Source organism: Triticum aestivum, chromosome 1D (genome assembly GCF_018294505.1).
Source record: "Triticum aestivum cultivar Chinese Spring chromosome 1D, IWGSC CS RefSeq v2.1, whole genome shotgun sequence".
NCBI classification, from domain to species: domain Eukaryota; kingdom Viridiplantae; phylum Streptophyta; class Magnoliopsida; order Poales; family Poaceae; genus Triticum; species Triticum aestivum.
Genome location: NC_057796.1, coordinates 129,837,549 through 129,845,977, shown reverse-complemented (window position 1 = coordinate 129,845,977; position 8,429 = coordinate 129,837,549). Strand labels below are relative to the sequence as shown.

The window sequence follows — 8,429 nt, the reverse complement described above, 5'->3', positions numbered from 1 at the left end:
GCCACCGCCGGCGAGCACCGCGCCGGTGCCGCCGCCGTCCCGGTGAGCTCGCACCTCCCCGTCGCCCTCTCCCTCTTGCTTCTCTCTCTCTCAGATCTCTCTCTCTCTGTAGAACCCCGCCGCCGCGCTCCAAGCTCCACCGCCGGTGGCCCCCGACCCATTCCGACGCCGGGAACGAGTGCCCCGGCCCCGCCTCATTTTCCGCGCTCCCCGATCCAGATCTGGGATTCTCAGGTTGACCCCCGAAATTTTCAAAGTCCTCAAAAATTGCACTCTGATGCACTATTCATTGCATCATAACTTCATGTGTGCTGCTCTGTTTTGTGCGTGTAATATGTCAAAATGTTCATCATGAGGTGCCCTTCATTTCATTCCACTATGCCATGCTTGTTAGGGTTCATCTGGATGCCTAAATCATCGTTGCAAGAGTGCTATATGATGTTAACCTGCTGAGACTGTTATAACTTGTTGATTTGTCATTTTTGTTGCATTTTGTGTGTGCATCCTATGAGCATGAGCTCTACATGTGTTTTGAAGTAGATCATTCCATCTTTACAGGAGTGCTTGTATTGTATTTTTTTATCTATGTGGTGACTAGCACAAGCATGCAAAGTAGCCTCCGTGATGATGCTGATTTCTGTGACTTGGTCATTTCTGCTAAGTCTGAGTCTGTTATATTTTGTTGCTATGTTGCCATGCTGCTACCATGAGTTCTATTAATAATCTGGAGATGTTCACTAAGGGTGTTTAGTTATAAATGTTATGGTCTATCCATCCATGCCCTCTTTTGCATTTATAGCCTGCTGTAGCTTGTTTCTATCTTGCTCTCAATTTGCTAAATAATGTTGCTGTCAGCCTGTTAACATGAACTTCAGTTTTGACATGTGTTTTGTTAGTGATCCATGCACCATATGAACTTGCTCTTGCCATTCTTAGCTTCATATTTATGCCATCTTGATGTTGATCACCTTGTCATGCCATGTATAGGCTCTTTGGTGAGTGGTTCAAGCTCACCAACATGTCTACTTATCGTTGTTTCTGCCATGAACTGTTATTTTCACCGTCTGTATCTGTTTATGAAACTTGCTATGTTTACATGGGTGCCATCATATATTCTGTGCCTTTTTGGCTCGTGATCAGTAAAGGATTTTTGTTCTATGAAATTAGTAGATTCATGCCATTCTTTTGTTTGCTATGATCTGTTCCAGTAGCATGTTGCTTGATAGCTCTAAACTTAGCAACCTGATGTTATTTCTGCCATGTCCAGTGATTTCTGCCAAGTCTGGGAAACTGTTATTATTTTCAATCTTGCCATGACCTTTTGAGCATGTTCTAGTGATTTCCGGAGATAGCTCAGTGTTCATGTTTTGTCATGCTTTACCTGTAAATCATGTTCATGCCTTTTTCTATCATGTTGAGGTGCTATAGCATGTTGTTTTGACACTTGCAAGATGCCTAGTTGCTGTTTTGGACAGATCGTTGTTATATCTTGTTTAGAGTGTATGTGTTGCACCGTTGCTCCGTTTTGATCATGCTCTATATGAAACTTGCTTAGTTTTGCATGTATTTACATATTACCTTGTTGTATCCTTGTTTTGAGAGTGTTTGCTTGATCTTTGAATGCATTTTGCATCAATGCCATGTTTGACTTGTTTTGCTCATATCTTCTAAGCCGTAGCTCCGAACTAAATGAACTTTATATGTAACTTGACTAGAATTTCATGTAGATCATCTTGATGCATTTTAACTTGCTGTTTAATAACTTGAACATAAGGTTTATTCAGATCTGGACCAATATCGAAATTTGCATATGAGGACTTACCGGAATTGTTATATGTTTTTTCTGGCCTCATTTAAACTTGCTTTGATGTGTTGTTCTTGTATGCATCATCTCTTGCCATGAGTAGCTTCATGTAGCCTTGTCATGCATCATACTTGGTTGAGCATCATGCCTTGTTCATGTGTGGTGTGTTTACCATGTTGTGTGCTTCTTCTCGATAGTTCCCGTTTCGTTGCGATCGTGAGGATTCGTTCGTCTACGCTTGGTTCGTCTTTGTGGCTTCATCTTCTTCGTGGACTCGTTCTTCTTCCTAACGGGATTTCAGGCAAGATGACCATCACCTTGGATCTCATTACTATCATTGCTATGCTAGTTGCTTCGTTCTATCGCTATGCTGCGCTACCTATCACCTGTTTATCAAGCCTCCCAAATTGCCATGTCAGCCTCTAACCTTTGTCACCCTTCCTAGCAAACCGTTGTTTGGCTATGTTACCGCTTTTTCTCAGCCCCTCTTATAGCGTTGCTAGTTGCAGGTGAAGATGAAGATTGCTCCATGTTGGATTATGTTTATGTTGGGATATCACAATATCTCTTATATTATTAATGCATCTATATACTTGGTAAAGGGTGGAAGGCTCGGCCTTACGCCTGTTGTTTTGTTCCACTCTTGCCGCCCTAGTTTCCATCATACCAGTGTTATGTTCCTTGATTTCGCGTTCCTTACGCGGTTGGGTGTTATGGGGACCCCTTGACAGTTCGCTTTGAATAAAACTCCTCCAGCAAGGCCCAACCTTGGTTTTACCATTTGCCTATAACCTATTTCTTTTCCCTAAGGAGTCGCTCTCCCGAGGGTCATCTTTATTTAACCCCCCCGGGCCAGTGCTTATCTAAGTGTTGGTCCAAACCGAGCAGCCTGCGGGGCCACCTCGGGGAAACTCGAGGCCTGGTTTTACTCGTAGCTTGACTTATCCGGTGTTGCCCTGAGAACGAGATATGTGCAGCTCCTATCGGGATTGTCGGCACATCGGGCGGCTTTGCTGGTCTTGATTTACCATTGTCGAAATGTCTTGTAAACCAGGATTCCGAGACTGATCGGGTCTTCCTGGGAGAAGGAATATCCTTCATTGACCGTGAGAGCTTATAATGGGCTAAGTTGGGACACCCCTGCAGGGTATAAACTTTCGAGAGCCGTGCCCGCGGTTATGTGGCAGATGGGAATTTGTTAATATCCGGTTGTAGAGAACTTGACACTTGACTTAACTAAAACGCATCAACCGTGTGTGTAGCCGTGATGGTCTCTTCTCGGCGGAGTCCGGGAAGTGAACACGGTTTATGGGTTATGTTTGACGTAAGTAGGAGTTCAGGATCACTTCTTGATCATTGCTAGTTTCACGACCGTTCCATTGCTTCTCTTCTCGCTCTTATTTGCATAAGTTAGCCACCATATCTTGCTTAGTCGCTGCTGCAACCTCACCACTTTACACCTTCCGTACCCATTAAGCTTTGCTAGTCTTGATACCCATGGTAATGGGATTGCTGAGTCCTCATGGCTCACAGATTACTACAACACCAGTTGCAGGTACAGGTTTTGCGATGATCATGAGGCGAGAGCGATGTTATTTGTTTTGGAGTTCTTCTTCTGCTTCTTCTTCGATCAGGGGATAGGTTCCAGGTCGGCAGCCTAGGCTAGCAGGGTGGATGTCGTTTGAGTTTCTGTTTGTGTTTCATCCGTAGTCGGATGGTGATCTTATGTATGTTGTATTGATGTATTCTTGCGGCATTTGTATGCCTTGTATGTATCCCCATCTATTATGTAATGTTGATGTAATGATATCCACCTTGCAAAAGCGTCTTCAAGATGCACTTCTATCCTTGGTGGGACCTTCGAGTTCCTTTAGGATAGGGACGCATCTTGGGCGTGACAAGCGCACAGGGCTGGCGAGGATGCGGCGGCGTGACAGGGCGGCGAGCAGCGGGAAGCAGTGGGAGCTCGCCGCGCGTGTGGAGCTGCGTGGACCACCGGGTCGACGCGTCGTGCTCTCCCTACGCCGCAGCAGCCTCTTCGCGTCTCCCCGCTCCTGCCGCCCCCGGTGACCCTTCTGCCCCTTCTTCTCCGTGGTCGGCCACCCCGCGCCACTGCTGCACCTGTCGCTTCTCCCTCCGCCTCTGGACTGGGCATGTGGAGCGCGGCGTTGTCGCCGTTGTCCTCGATGCACGGGGAGCGCTGGCTGCAGAGGAGGCCATCCACGGTGCCGTCGCCCCACAACAGAGAAGGTCGAGAAGGATTCTGGATGGTTTGGCCTATCCCTTATGCTTTTCCTTTTTCCCTTTTCAATTTACGCTTTGCTACTCTTCGATTTGATCCATTACAGTGTTGTGTTCTTGCAGCTTGCTGCAAGTGTTGGACTGGTCGTTCCTCTAACCGGAGGCCTTGCGATGGTTCTGTTGGGTTCAGGTTAGTCACTTTCTTTTGCTCCATTTTTTCTGAATATCTAAATTTATTCTGGATAATCATGTTTATATTGTTGATTTATTATAGGTCAAACCCGGCAATGAACTTTAGAGTTAGTATCCTCAAGTTATTTTTTAACTACATTACTAGACAGCCGTTGGCTTTCAGTTACCAGGTTAGTATCATATCTGAAAAAGAATGGCAATTGTGGCAGTAACTTTATGCTGCTTGATATTGTGCTGTACTACACACATATATCATTACCAATCTATTTTTTGTTTACCTTTTCCTGACTTTAGAAAGGTGATGTTTCATTATGCTTGGTACAAACAACTGGCAGCTATGGTGCCTTCCTAATCCAAGCATCTGTTATTTTCAGGTTTGTCTGCTGTTAATTGTATTTGGTAAGCTGCCTCTCATTGTGCTTGTCGTCGGAACCACCAACAACAGAAGCTTGCCTGCTGCCCTACCAAAGCAAAATTAGGTTATTTGTGAATGAACATTACCTCTTCAGCAATCTGATGGATTTACAGGCTTGTTTGTTTCGTTGGTGGCTTGCTGCTCGGGTATGCGATCACATCAGTTGGTTATTTGCACTCGGAGCTAAGATCTTTTCTGCTTGTCTCCTGAATCCTGTTTGATAAAATGTGTGTGGGCTGAGACATTTTTTTGTTTCATGTTCCTTTTCGTGTGCAGGTTCTTTGTTGATTTTGTTGGATGTGTGTGCTGTTTACCAACAAGGTTAGGTTTCCTATTGGCTTGCTTGATTAGGTCTTGGTACATATTCCATGAACCGGTGCGTTTGTGCGGTCAGGTTGGCTGTATATAAATTTTGAGGTTCACCTGCTACGGATATGCTTTTCTAATTGTAGTGTGACAGCTTTAACCAAATTCTGTTTAGTTCACTCAGCCTTCTATTCATTGATTTTGTATATGGTTCTTGAAAGTAGAGCTTACTAAGCATTTGAGAGTGTTCCAGTTTGCTTAATCATTGCAACTATGTGCTCTGGGTTAAAATTCTAAATTTTCTCTTTGTAGGAGCTTCAGAAGGGTTGCTCACCAATGAACTAGAAGATTGTTTTGTCCTGGGCACTCACATGATTAAGGAAGAAATTGGTTATTCCTGGATGTGCTATGCAGATCAAAGGTGAGCTCATCCTATTTTCTTTCTTCAATCTTAGCCGAAGATTTATCTCCGGTTTCCTTGCATTTGTCATGTTGGTTCTTTATGTAGATGTGCCAGCTAGCTTAGAATCTATATCATCATCTTTGTCTTTGAGTAGAACTGAACTGGGGATTTGCTCTGTTCTTTATAGTTTTTATAAAAGATTTTAAATTCCTGCTCATTTCTATCGACTTTACTGTAAATGTTTTACATTTAAATTTATCACATGGACAAGAGCAATATTTCTTCTGAGAGTTATATTGTTTTGCGTCTGTTACAGATTTTGCAGGTTATTTAGCCATTCCCATGCTTCCAAAGCAACTCATGACCCCTCTTATAAATCTGCCCTGCAATATTTAGGTGTTACAAAAATAGTTTGACCATTTTGCCTCATAATGAGAGTTCTTTCACTATTTTGGAGATTGGTGCATTCTTTCTGCAGTTTAACACCTGCATTGCAAATAATCATGCCAGAGAACTGTGTTGGGCACACAACTGCGTCTCCAACCCATCCGGTATACTAGCTCCTCCTCGCCCCTTCCTCAATTTTCCGGTAAAAGTCTATGCTTTGGTTTATGCTTACTTGGTGGAGGTGTATATGGATGCAGATGGAGAGGCACAAATTCATGGATTGGCCAATGAGATATGTAGATTGAGACAATATGACGCTTCAGATAAATGATGTGCATAATTTGGACCAATGGCATGGTACCTTTTAGTCCTGTTGTTTCCCCCTCATGTAGCCTGCTGCTGTGCTACTCTGTGAAATATGCATCTCACCTTTTGTTGGTACTGGTTGTGGCTGCAGAAAACAGAAATCCAGCCTCCTTTTTTGTGCGGAAATGGGCCCCTACGGTAAATGAAGCTACACTAGATCCACTATACTTCAGCTATTTTGCCAATTCTTGAGGCTTCATTGGTAGTGTAGATTTAAGGAAAATTTATAAAATTTCTGCATTCTTCCTTCACTTTTTTGTATTTACATGTTTTTTGCTGTTGAGCTAACTCAGTTGCAGATAACAAGTGTGCTCTGTATTCAGTTTAACTAACATTTTTTTGCTACTGTTAAAACATATACTGCTTTTTAAGGGAAACGTAACTATTGTTTTATTTTATTAACCCTATATATATATGACAAATTCCTTCTAATTTGTTGTTCTTAACCGCTGAAGGAGCCTTTCAGTGGTACGTGCACACGGTTTTCATATGTATAACTGTAATGAACATACAACACTGAGAAACTTTTATTTGTGAGTTGCATGACCATGGTGTTAGAATCCTTACCATTTATAACTTTTGTATACATGAACATATAAACACTCACTACAATAATTTCCCTGTTCGTGAGGTATAATTTTTAAGACTAGCGGCAGTGGGGAAATCCTTATCACTGTTCTTTTATGTCTTATCTGGTTAGCATAGTGTTAGTTGAGAAATGATAAGAGCAATACTTTCTGTTGAATTGTTGGGATAAATATGCTCTTTTTTGCAATTAACAGCTTGAGAAGCTCATAATGCTAATTCAACTGAGGTTGATTGGGAACATCCCTTCTATTTGAATTTAATATGTCTTATACTGTCATAGTGGCATTGTGCAAGTATGATTTTGTGGCACTACCACTGAGATCTTACAAGCTTTGTATGCTCTGAACAATTGGCTATAACTGCATAAGAATAACTAGAAACCTTTTTTGGTGATCTATTGAGGCGTCATGGCTGGTGTGTGAGACACTAGAGGAGAGACATATCCAGGAGGCGCCACCGTATGGAGGAGTCGTAATAACAGTGGCGCAGAGCGCGTGTTTGTTCAGCATGGATGTGGTCGTGTGTTCATTTGTAGCCTGATAGCTTTATAAGAAAATTTACATCACTTATTCGGTTTTAGGTTTTCACTCAGACATACAGTGGTTAGTGATGTCAATCCATACATAGTCCTATATGTGGCTTGATGTTACCGTATCTTTCATTCAAGATCTTGTGAACCCATGTTGATTTCTGGACCAATAAAGTGATATGTTGTTAGATGAAGCATTCAAATTTTTATTTGTGTTCTGGCTTTGTATGTTCTATGCAGCCGTGTCCCTAGGGACAGATCCCTTGTGACCCTCCCCTGTTTTTGATGCCAACAACATGGTGCCAGGTGAGAGAATCATGATTCGCCACCTCTTCCTTTTGTTTTGATCCTACAGGAGGCCCTGCATCCCTACTGCCCCTGAGCCCAAATCACATGAACCTACCCCAACCTCCTCGTGTCGAATGAATGAGTCTTGCTAAAAATTGAGTTTTCTTAATTAGTATATATGGCTTCTCTGAACATGACATTTCTTCGTGTATAGGCCACAAGCTCTGTTAGTTGTATGATAGATATGGAATTTCAATTTGACAGTTTGAACAATAGTTATCTATTAGTTATTGTCAGTCTGACATACTTTTGTCACCTTCTATCATGTTTTAAGCTCAACTGATGGATGATTTCTGCCATGTTTTTCTTCTTCATTTTCATGTGGAAGTATTAGATATCCTGGGGATGGATGTTTTATTCAAAGAATTCCCAGAAATTGTGAATCTCGGTGTACAAGAATCAACACGAATGCTGAAACATTGTTTTTTTGCCGAAGGTAATATTTTTTCCTGTTCCGAGGCATTTTCCTCATGTTTGCTTCTAAAATGTTACTTCCAAGGCAGGCTTGTATGATTCATGGAGTTCAATTAGCAAGGCTTATAATATTCCACCCAAAGATTAATATTGTTGCAAGGGTAGAGGCATGCAGTAGCAAGGGTTGCACCGGGTCGAGGGATGGCATGGTAGTACTGGAGGTTGTCCAATGGCGAGGGTAGGGCAGGGCAGGGACATGTAACGGTGATCAGTCCTAAATATCTCAACGTTGAATCATTTCCAATAGCCTTCCAGCAAGTTCATTCTTCTTCTCTGATTGGGTCGTGTTAGGCCAGAAGAGTAAAACTAGAGATGAAGGATAACTTATTAGGCAATTATGTTTGTTGTACTGCTTGGTATTTGTTTCGAATATGAA

The 8,429-nt window shown here is 42.4% G+C and overlaps 1 long non-coding RNA gene across 2 annotated transcripts; it reads left to right on the top strand.

The window, feature by feature from the left end:
- The first annotated feature begins 4,656 nt into the window (after positions 1 to 4,656).
- Positions 4,657 to 8,008, top strand: LOC123166773 (uncharacterized). Of its 2 annotated transcripts, none has more exons than XR_006483701.1 (7): positions 4,657 to 4,798; positions 4,929 to 4,973; positions 5,271 to 5,379; positions 5,758 to 5,912; positions 6,006 to 6,105; positions 6,206 to 6,252; positions 7,914 to 8,008. It is a non-coding gene; the product is annotated as an uncharacterized lncRNA (long non-coding RNA). The 2 variants fall into 2 exon arrangements; XR_006483700.1 differs by having other exon boundaries at positions 4,661 to 4,798; positions 5,678 to 5,912.
- Positions 8,009 to 8,429: the final 421 nt, after the last annotated feature.